This window comes from Schistocerca gregaria, chromosome X (assembly GCF_023897955.1).
Source record: "Schistocerca gregaria isolate iqSchGreg1 chromosome X, iqSchGreg1.2, whole genome shotgun sequence".
Taxonomy (NCBI): domain Eukaryota; kingdom Metazoa; phylum Arthropoda; class Insecta; order Orthoptera; family Acrididae; genus Schistocerca; species Schistocerca gregaria.
The window spans coordinates 856,455,962-856,476,460 of record NC_064931.1 but is presented as its reverse complement, the minus strand read 5'-3'; the positions used below and the strand labels follow the sequence as shown (position 1 = coordinate 856,476,460).

Below are 20,499 nucleotides of genomic sequence, written 5' to 3'. Positions count from 1 at the left end.
TCCTGGAACACGCTTGAAGATACTTGTATATCTATCGATCATCCTCTATTGAATATAACATGTTGCGTCTTGCCTCCCAATAAATCAAGTCACAGATTTTGTTTAATGTACCAGATAATCGTTCTTTCGTTAATAAACGTTGGTTTGGCACTGAGTCAAATTCTTTTAAGAATATAGTATATATATATAAGTATATAGTGAATTCACCTGACTACCTTGATCAGTAACATTCAGCGTGTCATATGAGGAAAGCGCGATCTGGGTTTCGAATGCTAAAGTTTACGAACTCCATGCTGGTCGCCTTGGATAGGCCCTTCTGTTCGAAATATCTCATTACTTTTCAGCTCAAAATATGTTTAACTATTCTATAGCAGATGACTGTCTATGACACTGGACGATTGTTGTGTGGATCACTCTTGCTGTGACCTGTGCTTTCTTCCAACCACTGCTTACAGTTTTTTTTTGTACTAGGACTCTGCAGAACATTATGGTTAAAAGAGTGCTAATTCAGCTGCAAATTCTATGCAGATTGTGCCGTGGGGGTTGTTCGGTTTGTGACTACAGCAGTTTCTGAATAACGCTGACTCCAGTATCAGTATCATTCGTTTTAACAGTGGTGCGAGGATTGTGCTGGAGCAACACTCTCAGATTTTTCCTTGTAAAGAAACTTTTCAAACCGGAGTTAATCATTTCTGATTTTGCTTTGCTCCCCTCAGTTTCGGTTCCTGTGTCATCCATGAGTGTACGGATACTAAAAGTTTTTCCTCTGACAGTCTTAACGGGTTACTATAATTTTTTGGTTTTTATGAGGGTTCTTTCGGTGAGATTGTGCTATAGTAGTTGCTAAATGCTTAACGCATTGCCCTTTTTACAGGCAAGCGCGTTTCATTTAGCATCTCTTATCAATAGCTTGAAGCTTTCTATTGTAACTGTTTTGTAGAATATGAGAAAAAGTACCACCACAGCTATATCTTAAGACTGTTTTTATTGTCTCACAAGACTAGTTTTGGCAGTAGATTACAGCCATCCTCAGGCCCAACCACTGCCAAAAGAGCATAAAATTCCTTGGCGCATTTATTGTGGAGTCTCTCCTCGATGGGAGACTCAACGGTGACGAGGGAAAGCTAGCCCACGTGTACTAGTAACAAGGACACCACAATAAATGCGCCCAAAAAATCTTTTTTGGCAGTGGTGGGGCCTGATGGTGGCGATAATCTGCCGCAGAAACTAGTTGCATGAGACAATAAGAATATTTTCAGGATAGAGCTGTGGTGGTACTTTTTATCATAATACCATCAACTGAAGCCCCTCGTCCATGCAGTAGGATGGACATCCATATATTTTGTTGTAGTCGCTGCTTGTTTAGAAGTTTTCTTACAGAGGCTGTATACCATTGAGGCTCCTTCCCTTTCATGAACTGCTCTATTAGGCACATATCTATACAGTGCTTTGATTTGATTTGATGAACGTGGGGAGACCAAAACAACAGTGGTCTTAGGCCATGTTGCCCGCAACGAAACTGAGTTTATTGTGCGGTCTCGCTCCCTGCTATTCTAGTGAAGCCAACCGGTACTCTTAAGAGACATTTAGAAGACCCTTAGGAGACCCTTTACTAGTTCCTTATTAGACACGATTTTTTAGACTATAATCACCCGAATATTCTGTGTCTTTCACTCCTAGAGTTTCACACTGGAAGATTAGGTGTGGTAAGGTTTCATTCTCCTAACCTCATAGTACACACATCGTGAATGGGTGTCTCTTAAAGTTCCCGTCGCCAGTCATGAGTCATACAATGTAAATCTACACTATGTGATCAAAATATCCGGACATCCCCAAAAACATACGTTGTTCTTATTAAGTGCGTTTTGCTGCCACCTACTGCCAGGTACTCCACATCAGCGACCTCAGTAGTCAATAGACATCGTGAGAGAGGGAATTGGGCGCTCCTCGGAACTCACGGACTTTGAATGTGGCCAGGTAATTGGGTGTCACTTGTGTCATTCGTCTGTAAGCGAGATTTCCACACTCCTAAACATCCCTAGGTACATTGTTTCCGATGTGATAGTGAAGTGGAAACGTGAAGGGCACAAAAGCGTACAGGCCGACCTTGTCTGTTGACTGACAGAGACCGCCGAAAGCTGAAGAGGGCCGTAATGTTTAATAGGCAGACATCTATTCAGACCATCACACAGGAAATCCAGACTGCATCAGGAATCACTGCAAGCACTCTGACAGTAAAGAGGGAGGTGACAAAACTTGGATTTCATGGTCGAGTGGCTGCTCATGAGCCATACGTCACGCCGGTAAATGCCAAACGACGCCTCGTTTGGTGTAAGGAGCGTAAACTTTGGACAATTGAACAGGGGAAGAATGTTGTATGGAGTGACGAGTCACGGTGCACAATGTGCCCATCCGATGGCAGGGTGTGGGTGTGGCGAATGCCCGGTGAACGTCATCTGCCAGCGTGTGTAGTTCCAAAAGTAAAATTCGGAGGCGGTGGTGTTATGGTGTGGTCGTGTTTTTCATGGAGAGTGCTTGCACCCTTGTTGTTTTGCGTGGCACTATCATAGCACAGGCCTACATTGATATTTTAAGCACCTTCTTACTTCCCACTGTTGAAGAGCAATTCGAGGATGGCGATTGCATCTTTCAATACGATCGAGCACCTGTTCATAATGCACGGCCTGTGGCGGAGTGGTTACACGACAACAACATCCCTGTAATGGACTGGCCTGCACAGAGTCCTGACCTGAATCCTGTAGAACACTTTTGTGATGTTTTGGATAATCGACTTCGTTCCAGGCTTCACCTACCGACATCGATACCTCTCCTCAGTGCTGCACTCCGTGAATAATGGGCTGCCGTTCCCCAAAAAACGTTCCAGCACCTGATTGAACGTATCCCTGCGAAAGTGGAAGCTTTCATCAGAGCTAAGGGTGGGCCAACAACATAGTGAATTGTTCAAATGTGTATGAAATCTTATGGGACTTCACTGCTAAGGTCATCAGTCCCTGAGCTTACACACTACTTAACCTAAATTAACCTAAGGACGAACACACACATCCATGCCCGAGGGAGGACTCGAACCTTCCCCCGGGACCAGCCGCTCAGTCCATGACTGCAGGGCCCCTAGACCGCTCGGCTAATCCCGCGCGGCATATTGAATTCCAGCATTACTGATGCCGGGCGCCACGAACTTATGAGGCATTTTCGGCCAGGTGTCCGGATACTTTTGACCACATAGTGTACATACGTACTGCGGAAGCCACTGTACGGTGCGTGGAGGGGGGGGGGCTATACCACCTTCTGATAGTTTCCTTTTGTTTCACTCGCAGATTGTGCGAGGGAAAAATGATTGTCTACGTGCCTTCGTATGAGCCCTAATTTCTGGTATCTTATCTTCGTAGTCCTTACGATAAACGTACCCTGCCGGTAGTAGAAGTGTTCTGCAGTAACCTTCAAATGTCGGTTCTCTAAATTTTCTCAGTAGCGTTCCTCGAGAAGAGCATCGCCTTCCCTTTGATGGTTCTCATCTGAGTTCCCAAAGCATCTCAGTAACCCTTGCATGTTGTTGTTCGATCCTACCAGTAAGAAATCTAGCAAACCTCTGAACTGCTTCTTTGTCTTCCTTTAATCCGACGTATTGCGGATTCTAAACACTCGAGGAGTACTCATGAATACGTCGCGCTGGCGTCCTATATGCTGTCTCTTTTGCAAATGACCACACTTTCCTAAAATTCTCTCAAAAAAACGCAGTCGACGTCGACCATTCGCCTTCCCTACCAGAATCCTCACCTGCTCGTTCCATTGCATATCGCCCTGCAACGTTACGCACGGATATTTAAACGACGGGACTGTGTCAAGCAGGACACTACTAATGCTGTAACCGAATATTACAGGTTTGTTTTTCCTACGCATTCGCATTAATTTGCACTTTTCTACATGTAGAGCCAGCTGCCATTCATCACAACGACTAGAAATTTTGTGTAAGTCATCTTGTATTTTTCTACAGCCACTCATCATCGACACCTTCCCGTACACCACAGCGTCATCAACAAACAACCGCAGACTGCTGCCCATCCTGTCCGCCAGGTAATTTATGTATACAGAAAATACAGCGATCCTATCGCACTTTCCTGTGACACTACCGTCGATACCCTTATCTGTGATGAACGCTCGCCGTCGAGGGCAACATACTAAATTCTATTCCTTAAGAAGTCTTCGAGCCACTCACATTTCTGGGAACCTATTCCGTATCCTCGTAACTTTGTTAATAGTCTGCAGTGGGGTACCGTGCCAAATGCTTTCCGGAAATCTAAAAACATGGGATCTGCCTGTTGGCCTTCATCCATAGGTCGCAGAATATCGTGTGAAAAAAAGGTGAGCTGAGTTTCACACGAGCGATGCTTTCTAAACTCGTTATTTTGTGTACAAAAGCTTTCCAGTGTCTAGGAAATTTGTTATATTCCAACTAATAATATGTTCCAGAATTCTGCAGCAAACCGATGTTAAGGGTACTGGTCTGTAATTTTGCAGGACCGTTGTTGTGACGTTCTTATATGTAGGAGTCATCTGCGCTTTATCTAGTCGCTTGGGACGCGGAGCTGTGCGAGGGCTCGCGACAAATGAAGTTAAGTAAGGGGCCAATGCCCTAATGTCGAACTGCGAGTCTATCCGTACCTGGTGACTTATTTCTTTTCAACTATTTCAGTTCATCCTCTGCATCAGTGATGATTATTACTATGGTATCTATATGGGACATTGGGTGATGGTCAAACGACAGTATGTTTGTACGATTCTCCTGCGTGAAAGATTTCTTAAACACGGAATTTAAAACTTGGGCTTTCGTTTTGGAACCTTCAACTGCCACACCAGACTGTTCAGCGAGTGACTGGATAGAAGCCTTAGACTCGCTTATTATTTTATGTAAGAGCAGAATTTTCTCGCGTTCTTGGCCAGATCTTTTGCCAAGGAATGACGGTGGTAGCTGATATATGATCCGCACATAGATCTTTTCACAGACGCACGAATATGTACTAACTTTTGCCTGCAGTTATGAGTTCTCTTTTGAACCGGGAGTGCAACAGCCTTTCCTTCTTCAGCATTTTCCAAATTTCGTCGCTAAGCCACAGTGAGTCTTTTCCGTTCTTAATCCTCTTACTAGGCACATCTTGCCCAGAGCACTATTTGCAATATGTTTGAACTTTGCTCATAATTCCTCTATGTCCATCACAATGGAACTAAATCAATGCAATTCATTGTCCAAATAAGATGGTAGCAACCGCTCATCTGTTCTTTCTAGCAGAAACATTCTCCTACTCTCATTGACCGGTTTATTATCTTTCGTAAGCATAGTCCCTATGATAACATCACGATCACCAATCCCCGTCTCTATACTAACGCCGCTGATAGGGGCCGGTCTGTTTGTAACTACAAAGTGTAAGGTATTTCCATTGCGTGTAAGATGCCGTATTAGCTGCTCAATACAGTTTTCGGAGAATGTGCTCCAAGGTACTTCGTAAAACTGTTTGTCTGTACCCATACAGTGAATCCATAGACGCCACAATCTATACTCGTTATGTTAAATGAGTTTAATCTGTTTTCTCTTCAAGTTCAGGATCACAGGACTTTTCTTGAAACACGGCTTCGACATCGTTAGTTAGTTACGTAGTTTTGATGTGAATGTTGCCTTAGTGATGGTTAGGACACGCTCTGGTCCAATAAATAGAGGCATCACTCGTGTCCCGGCCAGTTTATGAGCTTATTCATTGCCAGTAATTGCTGAGTGCCCAAGGACCCACAGCAGGTGTACCCTGTTGCTTTCCCCTAGTCTGCCAAGGGCTTCATGGCTTTCTGCAAGGACTTTTCATCTCATTACGGGGGCTGGTAGATATTTAGGAGCTGCCTGACTGGCTAAATAAATGTAGAGGCTACGATCCTTGTGGCACTTACACAAATTATCCTCCTCGCACCCTCTGGTAGCGGATATTTCCGCCTGTAATACTGTGGCCAGCTTCCCTACATAGATTGCTATACTCCTGCCCCAGATCCCTTTAAGTGTTTTCGATTCGTCGTCCAACCTAACTGTTTACTGAACGGTGTCGTGGTTCTTCTTTCACTGCTCTCTTCTTCCAACTGTTACACTGAAAGGTTTATCGAAGCAGCTATAAGCTATTACATGCTGAGCCGGCATTTTCTCGACCTTTCCTATATTTACTAGACCCACTATATTGCTGTGAGATTGTGTATATCCTAAGTGAGCCCAGATCCTTCAGTGTTTAACCTGTACGCTCCTGCTGCTGCCTCCATTGTAACCCAAAGGTGTAATGGGGGCATGCCCAGAATGTTCTCGTTCCTAGCAGTGGGTGTGTTGCTAATTCCGCCTGTTGTGGCCTAAGCTAGCCAGTCTCTGCACATTGCCAAGCTTCTTAGCAGCCACCTTCTGTTCTTTTTTATTCCCCCATACTGTAGTCCCATAAATTATCATAGGTCTTATTACAGTGGTGTATATGCAGTACATAATAACGGGGTATGGCCCCCGGTTTTTACCACACGACCTTTTCGTGCTTATAAGAATACATTTTGCTTTGGAAAATGTATTCTTTATATGATGAGTCCATGATACTTTCGCATCCAGGGTTACGTCTAGAGACTTTGAAACGTCCCCTTTGAACAATTCTACAAGACTGTGCTTAAACTGACACACAATATTTTTAGCCCAACGCAATCTGACTTTCAATAATCCCTACAAAAGAATGGCCCTGACTAACATTAACCTATACCTTTCACAAATCACTTACCTCACCAAAAATCTTCGTTACTCGAACTACTGCAATACAGCGAGCGCCACTACTGCCAGCTAACTAAAAGATTCAAACTACGGAAGCCACTAACTACTGATAGGCATAGTTAGCAAATGAAAGATTTTGATAGAGAACAAACACTGTATTTACCTTAATATTCATAATATATATATCAGTTCATGACATCAATTCTTACACATTTCAAAACTCCGCCATCTCTCTCCCCACGTTCACCACTGCTGGCGGCTCACCTCCAACTGCGCAACGCGCTATTAGCATCCAGCTGCCGCTGCCCAACACTACAATGGCAGACAACAATGCAAACCAGCCACAGACTGCACACGGCACAGCCAGTGATTTTCATACAGAGCGTTACGTGGCGGCGGCGTTACCAATAAAAAAACCCTCAACAGCCTACTTACATAGCCACATGCTCCCCACAAAAAAATTTACAAATTGTTTTGGGCAGTGCCCAATACAGATTTGAAAATTTTTTTCATAATTACAATAAAAAAGAAATGAAATGCACACACTTATCGATACAATGTTGGTCAAAAGCTAAAATTTTCTCACAGTCGATAAAGACAGTCCTGATCATTCATCAAAGTAAAATTGCAGTTTTTTTCTCAAAGTCTGAGCAATAAAAGTAATTGCACTTGGAAGTAGTGGATTTCTAAGCAGTCTTGAAGAAGTAGTGCAAACACAGTCTTGTATACTTTTTCTAAGGGGACGTTTCATATATCGACCCTTAGCCGAGGATACTTCACTGGAATCTTCTGATTTTTTCTTGTAGTTTGTGTAATTAGTGTAGATTTTGTTTATTGTTAGCGCATAATTGTAGAGAGAATCTCCTTTGTAGTTGTAATCTTTCATTGTTGTACAGTAAAATAGTTGTGGCATGCATGTAGTTTTGCACGAAGTATTTCGCAGCTGCGCTTGCAATTAACTAGATATTATTTTCAGTGCTATGTTAATGTGTTCTCTTATTTAAAAAAAACCTAAACAGCCTACTTACAACTTCACTACCCCTCTACTGATAGAGGACCTTGAGATTCATCATGTGTGCTCCATTTGCTGCCTCATGAATGGCACTACAACAGTTTTCTTGCAACTGAGTCTTAGACACTTTTTCCTGGACCAGTTTTCCATAATTTACAGAGCACATTGTGCCATTTTCCTAACAGTACTAGCAAATTTGCCAAGTATTAGATAACTAAGTTGACAGTGTATCCTTGGCAAAGTAGCTCATAGTATTTAACTCTTCAATGGATTCATTCACCACTGGGTTCCACAGTAGTGGGAAAAGGAAACCCTCCTTGTGGACACTCTCTGGTGGCGTTGATCGTCATTTTCTCATTCATCATGGTGGCTTCTAACTTTCTTCTACAATGCATAGTCTTAATCCACCTGCATATGCTGGTCTCAGTGCCATGTTCTTCTGCACCTCTAACCACGGGTTCGAAGGTCGGATTGCTAAAAGCACTCCCGATATCCAGGAAGATGCAGAGATCCATGTCTACATCTTCACCTACATCAGTACTCCGGAAGGCACCTGACGATGTGTGGCCGAGGATATTTCTGGTACCGCTAACTGAACGCTCTTCCCCTGTTCCACTCGCGAATAACACATGGGAAGGATAATTGTCGGCAAGCCTTTGTATTAGCTCTAAGTTCTCGAATTTTCCCGTCGTGGTCATTTCGCGAGATGTGTATGGGAGGAAGTAATGTTCTCCGACTCTTCCCTAAAAGTATTCTGTCGAAATTTCAATAGTACATCCCTCCGTGATGGACGACGCCTCTCTTGTAGCGTCTGCCGCCGGATTTTGTTGAGCATCTCTAAAACACTCTCGCACCGACTAAACGATCCCATGACGAAACGCGCTGCACTTCGTTGGATCTTCTCTATCTGTTATATTAGTCCTACCTGGTAAGGGTCCCAAATTCATGAACAACACTCAAGAATCGGTCGAATAAGCGCCTTGTAAGCCGCTTCTTTCGTGAATTACTTACATTTCTTTAAGATTCTTCCTATGAATCTGTCTGGCATCTGCCTTTCCTACTATTTGTTTTATGTGGTCATCCCAATTAAGGTTGCTCTGGATAGTTACTCCTAGATATTTTACGGTATATACTTTTTCAGCAATTTCTCGTCAATAGTGTAGCTGTACAGTAGTGGATTTCTTGTCCTGCGTATGCGCAATAAGTTACGTTTCTTTACGCTCCTGAAAGTATAGAGTCTTTCCCACTTTCCCAACAAACTGGTTAAGTGCTGTTTAACTTGATTTACGCAGTTGATATGCGTGTTGGTCTGCATACAGATGTACCTCAGTTAACCTGTTCTCCCTGAAGTGCGCATTAACCACGTCGTTTAAGTCTTTGGATGAAAGGCGGACAGACCGATTGGTCTCAGATCCTTAGCCTTGATATGATCAATTCTCCCTGGCTTCTGAATGAAAACTATCTCCAGTTCTCCAAACATTATCAATAATTCCTTTTGCCAGGCTGAGTCTATCTAGTCTACATAGGAATCTAATTAAATCCTCTCCTGCTTGTTGCAATAGAGATGGAAGGATGGCGTATGGGCCTGGTGACTTGAATCGTTGAAACGTTCCCACCGCCCACTACATTTTTCAGAGATCAATACGTTCTCTGGCGGATTCCCAGTCAGTTTTCCTTTTTATTACCTGTAAACAAATGCCTCTCAGGGACTTACTCCCGATCTGTGATACCTGCTAGACAGGGTTGAGGGAAGTGAATGTTGAGGAGAACATTCAACGTCTCATTCTCGGTCCTTGTATACTCACCATTCTCCTTCCTTAGAGTACCTCCGAGATCAGTTTGCATTCTAGTGAAAATTCTATCAAGTACAGCGCTAGTAGCTGTACCTTACACTTTCTCGTAGAGTACCTTCCAGGATGATAACTTCTCTTCCTTGAACGCAAGATTGTATTTGACAAAGACCTCCTGATATTTTACCCATTGTCCTTGTTTTCTTGCAAGGTTGAAAAATCTTCCCATCTGCTTTCTTCGCACTTCCAGATTGCTGTTCCACCAACATACATTTCTGCCTGTGCACCTCATGGTGACTGGGCAGTTTTCTAAATATGAGGTCGTAATGGCACTTGTCACTGCGTCTGCTATTTTTTCAAAATCGACTGGATTCCTTATTGAAGTTCTCACTCCATGTAGGCGTGAGTTTGTCTTTCCTATATGAATCCCAGTCTATTTTCCTAGGATACTTATAGGCCCTGGTCTGTTTTAACACCCCATTTCAACCTCAGACTTAGTATACACGTGGGCAGAAAAGGATGGCTTCATCGCCATATGCCATTCATTAGAGTGGACTCAAAAGCTATTTCAATTACTTCTTCCCTTCTTTTATTTCTGAAGGTAGGTTCCCTATCCCTATTCAAGTTTTCCAAATTATTGTAAGTTTCAAGTTCCTCCTTTAGATATGGCTCTAAAGTCTCTTTATCTAGTGTACTAAACATTTAACTATTTTTACTTGTTTTAGCTCCCTTTGCATTTTGGTAACCCTTGTTGCAACAACTGCCTGTTGGCCACTGATACCAGTTTCAACGTGGACACCCTCAAAGAAGTCACATCTATTCGTTGCCATTAGACCTGTTGTATTTCCGTCATGAGTGGGCTTCCGAACTAACTGTTCTGAGAATTTCTCGTAAAAGTATTTAGCAATGTTTCGCAGGATGTCTTGTCATGCCCCCCCTCCTTCCCCGCCCCACTTCTAAAACTGTAATCATCCCAGTCGGTTGTTGGATGACTAGGCCCTGTTAAAATGGTGACTGTTGACTGTCTTGATGGCAGCGTATGTGGCTCTCTAAGATGACGAGTGATGTTGCTAGACCAGTTACTTTGTTGGAGCCACCGTACTGTGTGCGGGTTTTCTTCTGCTCGGTCGCGCTAATTATTGTAGTTCGGCCATTCTGTAATGTTATTCAAGACGGCTGAATTCCATAATCGCCAACCCTCTGCAAGTACATCATAGCACAGAGGGACTGAAAAATTTTGCGACACTTATTCGGTGTGATGCAGTGATTAGGACACTGGACAGATATTCGTGAGAAGTGAGTTTCAAATTCTTGAATGATAATGCTGAGTGTTCACAATTTACCTAAATCATTACAGGTGAATTCAGGATGCTTCCTTCCAAATGTCTCCGACACATTTTCCTGCCCATTCTTGTTTGATCCTACTTATGCTTCATCTCTAATACTCTCCACGACGATGTGTTAAACCCAAATTTTCTTTTCCCAGAATTCAAGTTCGAACTGCCATCTGTCACGGTTTCATGCATATAATGATCGATTTCTTTCAACACACTCGCCATGAATGTCCAAATATTTATGTCTCCATTACATAAAGCCATCGATACCTTCATAGAAGATATCTGCCTGAAGTCCCAGCTGACAAGGGAGTAATATGATCTCAGCACTTTGAAAATGAGTTTCTCCTGGTGAAGGACTTTTTAGACACAAAAACTTTAATATACTACAAATATATCAATACTGTTCTTCAGAATATGTAACCGAATCGTCAATATATAAAATTCTGCGACTTTAGCTACTGTTGCAAACGGCCATCCACAGGATTCTTTTTGCAAAACACCCATACCAAGTTTGAGACCAGTCTGAAATGACCTCTCCCCTGAGGAACGTTAAACCCTAATCTTCCTTCCTTCGTATATTTAAATTAGTCAAAGGAGCGAGCGACATGTGAAGCTGACAAAAATCTGAACCTAACACCTTTGCAGCTGTAGACTGACCCACTCACACAGCCAGCGATGCAGTAGTTCATGCGAAAAGTGCTGAGAAATAAACTGAAGTGTCGGATGGGGATAAGACTGCAAAAAACCCTGAGGGAGGTCATTTGCAACAGTGGCCGAAACATCGGAGAATTCTATATTGACAATACGGTCACATACCCCAAAGAATTTTATTGATAGGGCCAACGGCCGCGGAAGCTTACGCTTACGTAGTATGCATTTGCACCTCTGGATATACTTATGTGAGTAAAGCTATATTACAATCGTTAATGCTAATATATGACATATTGCCATCTATTGGTTGTATGCTTTGTTTTAGTTTGTTGTGCTGTTAATGGGAAATCTGAGCATGCTAATCAATTTGACATCTGTGAGAATTCTTGCTTTCTGAATAACCGTCGAATAATATCCATATGAGTGGCAGTGAATACGTTAATTGAGAGATTGTTGAAGTCTTCCACTAAGATTGCGAGCAATGGGAGTTACATCTACATCTACATGACTACTCTGCAATTCACATTTAAGTGCTTGGCAGAGAGTTCATCGAACCACAATCATACTATCTCTCTACCATTCCACTCCCGAACAGCGCGCGGGAAAAACGAACACCTAAACCCTTCTGTTCGAGCTCTGATTTCTCTTATTTTATTTTGATGATCATTCCTACCTATGTAGGTTGGGCTCAACAAAATATTTTCGCATTCGGAAGAGAAAGTTGGTGACTGAAATTTCGTAAAAAGGTCTCGCCGCGACGAAAACGTCTTTGCTGTAATGACTTCCATCCCAACTCGTGTATCATATCTGCCAAACTCTCTCCCCTATTACGTGATAATACAAAACGAGCTGCCCTTTTTTTGCACCCTTTCGGTGTCCTCCGTCAATCCCACCTGGTAAGGATCCCACACCGCGCAGCAATATTCTAACAGAGGACGAACGAGTGTAGTGTAAGCTGTCTCTTTAGTAGACTTGTTCCATCTTCTAAGTGTCCTGCCAATGAAACGCAACCTTTGGCTCGCCTTCCCCACAATATTATCTATGTGGTCCTTCCAACTGAAGTTGTTCGTAATTTTAACACCCAGGTACTTAGTTGAATTGACAGCCTTGAGAATTGTACTATTTATCGAGTAATCGAATTCCAACGGATTTCTTTTGGAACTCATGTGGATCATCTCACACTTTTCGTTATTTAGCGTCAACTGCCACCTGAAACACCATACAGCAATATTTTCTAAATCGCTTTGCAATTGATACTGGTCTTCGGATGACCTTACTAGACGGTAAATTACAGCATCATCTGCTAACAATCTAAGAGAACTGCTCAGATTGTCACCCAGGTCATTTATATAGATCAGGAACAGCAGAGGTCCCAGGACGCTTCCCTGGGGAACACCTGATATCACTTCAGTTTTACTCGATGATTTGCCGTCTATTATTACGAACTGCGACCTTCCTGACAGGAAATCACGAATCCTGTCGCACAACTGAGACGATACCCCATAGCTCCGCAGCTTGATTAGAAGTCACTTGTGAGTAACGGTGTCAAAAGCTTTCCGGAAATCTAGAAATACGGAATCAACTTGCGATCCCCTGTCGATAGCGGCCATTACTTCGTGCGAATAAAGAGCTAGCTGCGTTGCACAAGAGCGATGTTTTCTGAAGCCTTGCTGATTACGTGTCAATAGATCGTTCCCTTCGAGGTGATTCATAATTTTTGAATACAGTACATGCTCCAAAACCCTACTGCAAACCGATGTCAATGATATAGGTCTGTAGTTAAATGGATTACTCCTACTACCCTTCTTAAACACTGGTGCGACCTGCGCAATTTTCCAATCTGTAGGTACAGATCTATCGGTGAGCGAGCGGTTGTACATGAGTGCTAAGTAGGGAGCTATAGTATCAGCGTAATCTGAAAGGAACCTAATCGGTATACAATCTGGACCTGAAGACTTGCCCGTATCAAGCGATTTGAGTTGCTTAGCAACCCCTAAGGTATCTACTTCTAAGAAACAAATGCTAGCAGCTGTTCGTGTTTCTAATTCTGGAATATTCCATTCGTCTTCCCTGGTGAAGGAATTTCGGAAAACTGCGTTCAATAACTCCGCTTTAGCGGCACAGTCGTCGGTAACAGTACCATCGGCACTGCGCAGCGAAGGTATTGACTGCGTCTTGCCGTTTGTGTACTTTACATACGACCAGAATTTCTTCGGATTTTCTACCAAATTTCGAGACAATGTTTCTTTGTGGAACCTATTAAAGGCATCTCGCATCGAAGTCCGTGCCAAATTTCGTGCGTCTGTAAATTTTAGCCCATCTTCGGGATTTCACGTTCTTCTGAACTTCGCATGCTTTTTCCGTTGCCTCTGCAACAGCGTTCGGACCTTTTTTGTGTACCACGGGGGATCCATTCCATCTCTTACCAATTTATGAGGTATGAATCTCTCAATTGCTGTTGCTACTATATCTTTGAATTTGAGCCACATCTCGTCTACATTTGCATAGTCAGTACGAAAGGAATGGAAATTGTCTTTTAGGAAGGCTTCTAGTGACACTTTATCCGCTTTTTTAAATAAAATTATTTTGCGTTTTTTTTCTGATGGATTTGGAAGAAACTGTATTGAACCTAGCTACAACGACCTTGTGATCACTAATCCCTGTATCAGTCATGATGCTCTCTATCAGCTCTGGATTGTTTGTGGCTAAGAGGTCAAATGTGTTTTCGCAACCATTTACAATTCGCGTGGGTTCGTGGACTAACTGCTCGAAATAATTTTCGGAGAAAGCATTTAGGTCAATTTCGGAAGATGTTTTCTGCCTACCACCGGTTTTGAACAAGTATTTTTGCCAACATACCGAGGGTAGTTTGAAGTACCCACCAGCTATACATAAGCAGAGACCGTCAGTTAGTGAGTGAGATCTAGTCAACAGACATTATTTTCGGAATAGCGTTGCTGTTCTGACACCATACCGCCCATTTATATGCCTACTTTCTGTTGAAACCATTAAGGCGGAGCGCGTACTACCTGTGTAACATAATCACCTCAGGTCCTCTTGGTGGGGAAGATGGTACACACAGGGCGCCCAACATCTACATCATCAGCGCTCTTACTAAACTAGCTGAAGAGGAATGTGTGTGTGTGTTTTTTAAATTATGCATCAAAAAATAAGCTATGAAATGTAATTATCAGCTATCTTGCTACGCCCTCTCTCATTTTTACTCACACTTTTACATAGAAAATCAAAAGCACTCCGTCTGCAGGCCACAAGTGGCCCATCGGGACCATCCGACCGCCGTGTCATCCTCAGGTGAGGATGCGGATAGGAGGGGCGTGTGGTCAGCACACCGCTTTCCCGGTCGTTATGATGGTATTCTTGGCCGAAGCCGCTACTATTCGGTCGAGTAGCTCCTCAATTGGCATCACGAGGCTGAGTGCACCCCGAAAAATGGCAACAGCGCATGGCGGCGTGGGTGGTCACCCATCCAAATGCCGACCACGCCCGACAGCGCTTAACTTCGGTGATCTAACGGGAACCGGTGTATCCACTGCGGCAAGGCCGTTGCAGAAAATCAAAGGGCGTATGGTTAATGTACACAGACTATAACAACACAACAGTTAAAACAATGTAACAGGGAACCATCCATGGTTGATAAATGGGAAAATAAAAGATGAAGCAGTCACCCTAAAAACACTTTAAAATCTTCTACCTAAGAAAAGGGTCGGACAAGAGACAGACTCTTAAAACGTGAACCACGTTTGGTTCATTGTCTCCTAAACTTGAGGGCAGGTCAAATGGTAAACCGGTTGTAGCCTTCATATCATGAAATAAAACGTATTCAATTACTGGTGGATCCTCCAGTCAGAGGAGGAATCCGCGTGTCAGTGGACAGAGCTCCACCTGGCGGTGCGTAAAGTGTGCTTTCTCCCGCCGCAGCGGCCGGATAGAGGAACGCCACTTCCGAGTCGTTTGTTTCACAGACCCCAGCTTGTTGTTCTTCAACACTAATCCACTCCTCCTCCCGCAGACGCTAGATCAAGTGTCTCAAGAGGCACGCGGTACAATGTCGAACCTGGGTTTCTATAGAACTGCACCTTGTAAGTGACAATGTGATCAGTGTGTAATTAAGGTCAGACAAGTTAGCCTGCATTTGGCTTCCTAAAGGCAGTAAGTGCTTCCTCGTATTATCCATTCCACCACCTCGTCTTCTGAATGTCTCACTGTACGGCGGTCACAAGGCTCAGCAACGAAAGTGGATGATGTTTTATTGGACGCTGATAACTATCGATACTAATTTGGATTAGCACCTGCTTCAAAATAAGTTCTGAGTGAACTAGAGTGAGCGTGACCCGGTGACCAAACTGACTGTGATCCCAGTCCCCTGACACTAATCTGCAATCTTCCAGCCCCTAAAACTAGTTTATAATAAATGTTCTCTTTCTTCTTTATATGTAACGTGAGGTCGGCCGTTACACTCATTTAATATGTAGTGACTTCCACTGCCAAGAAGAAAATTCGCAGTGAAAATTCGTGATATACTCTGAGCGATATGAGGGAATCGATCGGTGTTCTTTGAGGAATATGGTTCAAGTCACCTTGTGGCAATCCTGCTTTAGATTGTCCTTGGTGTTCCTACATCACTTCTAGCGAATGCGGCGATGATTTCTTTGACAAAGTCACGGCTACTTTCCTGTCTCGTCCTCGTCGTCACTGAGAAAGTGCTCCGGAGTCTCTGATGAACTGAATCTCGACGAAAAGTTACAGTTTAATTTCCCTTTTACGTGAGAAATTACGGGAGAAAACGATAATCACGCCACGAATATTCAGCTCACAAACAACGCAACGCCTTTAGTTACATAACAAAACTGGTCCAAGCCACGTGTCTTACGTGTGGCAGCAGGAGTCTGCAAAAGGCTCGCGTGCCCAACGGAAAGTAACGGTGTTAGTCGTAAGCACTGTACACTGTTATCATTCAATTCCATTTTCAAGCCGTTACAGCTCTTAAGATTTCGATATTGGAGCCAATACACCCAAGAAATAAGACACAAGCAATTGCTTGATTTACGGAAAGGTAAAGCAAAAGTTATTTATAGAAAAGTCACGGAGAATCTGTTCCGCAAATATAGAGAAAGATGGAACTGATAAAAAAATAATGACATTAGTACAACTACTAACAAAATCTTCACTAGTAGATCAACATTTTATATACTTATAAAAGTATTAGTTCACGTAGAATATCCCTGTGCCACAAACAAATGTTAGATTGAGCCTGTTCGTGAATAGCTTCACTACGTACCAAAGCATATGCTTACTTAATCTTCTGTGGTCCTTCTGTTTAACACTTGCATTTATTAAAAATGGCGCTCGTTTTCTGAGGATTGTGTCATTTCAGAGAGCATTTTGAGTTTATTGTTTCAAATTAATGATCTCAGGTCAATTGTTTGTGAAGTTACTACCAAGAGCTCTTGCATCCTTGCTTCCTGCGACACTTCAGTTTATTTCGCAGCACTTTTCGCATGTACTACTATGTCGCCGGTTATGTGGGTGGTTTAGACTATGGTTGCAAAGGATTGGGGTTCAGCTTCGTGTCAGCGACGACGCATTTGCTTCATATGTCGCTCCTTTAGCTAATTTAAATACTTTATGTATGGGAAGGAAGGGAGTATAGATTTTAAGGTCCATGAGATGATGAGGTCATTAGTGACGGGTCACAAGCTTGGTTTTTGGTGTAACAGGGAAGGAATACGGTCGTGTACTTTTCAATGGAACCCTTTCGATGTTTATCTTAATCGATTTTAGGGAAACCACATAAACTAGATTTAGTTGGCCACTAGGTGGACTGAACCCTGATTCTCCAGATTTTCAGTTCATGTCCTTAACATCCAAGCCACCTCGCTCTGTTGTACATATGTGTAAAATATCAAATAACGCCGGCGCCGTTATTCCACATGAAAAAATAGGTTATGGGTTGTCAGCCCACCGAATGGACGAAAACAATGGTTTATCGTCTGCTGCAGGACGATGCTCACTAAAGCACTGCAGCATGAAAACATTCTATGGTATTAAAACAGCCTTACTTTACTTACTAAGAAACTAGTGATCTGTTCCTGCGTCAGTACCTGATGCGGAGTATCCGAATTTTCTTGTGGAAGTCTTACAGTGAAGAGGAGGCGAGACATGCCGTTTTTTTTCCTTCATCACCGACATCCCCTGATATTGCCTTCTGTGTCATTGTGAGTAATAAAGGGGTACCCAAAAATGGACTGCCTGTGATTTGTCCCAAGATATCTCTACTCTTGATGCCTTTGTAGCGTTGTAGTTCCAAGTGACCTTCTGCTAGAACATTAGCAGTTTCATGTAAAATTTCTTTTCGATTATTATGCCTGCCTCCAGCCGTAGCTTACTTTTTTCGGTCTTTATATAATCCGACATGTCTAGCCACTCTCAGTCGTTAACAAACCCTCAGACTTACAACGTATTTCCGTTCCTTGACATTTCTCCTTGTTAGATATAACGCATTTCCTTAGTCGCAGACGTTGCACTGCCACCTCTCTTACATCAGGCCTGTTGATAGAAACTTTCCGACTGGTTATGGAGGTCATTCATTGACTACGAGGGCAGCGTTGCAGCACCGCATGACCCAGCTTGTCTATCTGAGACCCACCAAGCAACTCCACTCACTGCACAAACAGTCTGCAAGTGCCAGTCTGTACCTTCACGTAACAACAATGTATTATAAAAAAGTATAGATATTTCAGTTAATAAAAGGTGACTGAGCATTTTCGGCAACAACATACCAACATTTTAATTGAAGACTTTTGATCTGCCTTTCCGTTTAGGTATTCGATGTATTGGACGGCTAGAGATGGTAACTGCCTTGCAAACGGAGATGCACCTTAAGCAAAATCGCACTTGTGGTACTTTTTCCTGCAGTCACATCTTCAACTCAATACAATGGCTACGAAGAATGTGCTGTGGACCGTTTACTGTGGAAGACTCGACCGTTGTCAACCTCTTTAAAGGAGAACGCCGCAGACGCTAAAAATGGCAAGCGATAAGAAAGGAAGCTCCCTTAATTATAACCCCGTCCTCCTCCAAACATTCAGTGTGATTAGTGTGGACGCATGTTTTATGCCAGGATTGGTCTGTTCAGTGAACACATCCTTAAGTTGATCTGAAATGCTCACTCCATGCGGGAAGAAGCCATGCCTCCTCATAATCGAGCTGCAGCCGACGACGGTGACCACGGACGCCTAGACAGTCACTTGCGATTATTTAGTCTTAGCTGAGACTCCGAGGCAGAATCGTAGCTTCCTCATGCGAAGCTGGGTGTCCAATATACGTTAAGCATTACACATGTTTCTACAACGAAACTTGAAACCCCTATGACTCCATCTGATCAAATGAAGGGAACTGTATGAAAAAAAAAATACAATTGTTTGGTACTCCACTCGTGGACCTAACGTGCCGATAGTTTAACTGAATTCATTTCGTCTCTATAAAACGAAGAAATCGCCCTGTATATGTTTGGCGCCTATTACATTTACTTTCTGTCACATCACATCACAGGGCAAAAAATTAAAAAAAGCTGAATCCCAGATTTACCGAATTCCTGAAACACAAGACGTCAGTAGGAAAGCAACACAGTTTAAAGTACCGTCGACGACCACGTCATGAGAGACGGTGCACAAGCTCGTTTTCAAGAAGGCTGAGGAACGAAATCAGCAGTCTCCATTTCAAGGAACGATTATATTTACCTTAACGGTTTCAGCAGAACCGCGGAACACCTGAGTTTGTATGACCGAAAGGGAATTGGAACCGCTGTCTTCATGTATCTCAGTTTAGCTTCTTATCATTCCGTCACCTCTCTCGACCCGTTAGGAAAGAGCGTCACTTATTGCTATAGGTTAATAAATGGCAAGCGTGGTAAGAAAACGAAGAGAGAACATTGTTCCGGCTACGACGAAGTTATCAGAGCCGGAACAAAACCTTGGATTGGAGACAGATGAGAAAAAAAATAGAGAGTATTGTTTTCAGAGTAACACTTTTGGAATTTGCCTTGAGCAATGTACGCAAGCCATGAAACACATAAATCTGGATGTCCAGGCAGGGATTTGAACGCTCTTGTCCCGAACGCGATTCCAGTGCGTTAACTATTTTACCACCTCGCTCGGTTGTGTCTTATCTTCGTGGATATCCTGCGATCCTGTAACAACAGGACAAAGTGCGGTTACATTGGGCACACATCGTCAGAAAAATTTGGCAGAATGCCGTGTCATACTGATTATTTGGCAATAGCCAAACCGTCGATCCACCGAATACGTCACCAGTGTCTTAACGGATGCGCCACTTACGTTGGTGGCACGCACGAAGCCAAGCAAGAGAATGAAGCAATTTGTCACTTGTAGCATTCCGTTGCTACTTAGATAAACAAAAAATTATCTGCGCTCTTTCACAGTAAACAAACATCTACATCAGTAAAGTTAAGTGACAAACTTTCTTACCGGCTTCTTGTGTGTTCTAAATACAGTGTATTTCTGAACCTATACTCTCTGATTTCTGTCGTGTACTGTGATTACCATTGTACATGCACATTCTCTTTAGGCCCAAGAAAGATAACAACTATAACCTTCAGTACCGGAAATTGCATCGTTAAGGAGATCTCCTTGTTCTCTGTGGTCGAAGTGAAGTAGGGGACGAGAAATGCAGAACTAGCTGCTCTCTGAATCTGGAACAAACTTGTAAGTGGTACCAAAACCACTCACGCCTTGAACGAGATGGAAGTGAAACTCTGACACAAGACGTTATGGTGCAACTATCTGTGGATATGTGGCAACAAGTGCGGTGAACAGATTTAGCTTGGGTCTTCATCTCACTAACCGCTCAGCTAAGAAATGAACCAGACATACATGGCGA

General features: G+C 43.0%; 1 protein-coding gene and 1 pseudogene across 3 annotated transcripts in view; one reads left to right on the top strand and one right to left on the bottom strand.

Moving 5' to 3' along the window:
• Window positions 1-20,499, top strand: part of LOC126298025 (facilitated trehalose transporter Tret1-2 homolog) — a 335,996-nt gene that overhangs the window by 24,740 nt on the left and 290,757 nt on the right. The window contains exon 2 of one of the 3 annotated variants that reach the window (XM_049989347.1): window positions 4,013-4,092. The exons of the other annotated variants lie outside the window; for them this stretch is intronic. The gene's annotated coding sequence lies outside the window, so the exon portion shown is untranslated. The remainder of the gene's footprint in view (window positions 1-4,012; window positions 4,093-20,499) is intronic. 3 annotated transcript variants of the gene reach the window in all.
• Window positions 15,032-15,149, bottom strand: LOC126299859 (5S ribosomal RNA; annotated as a pseudogene).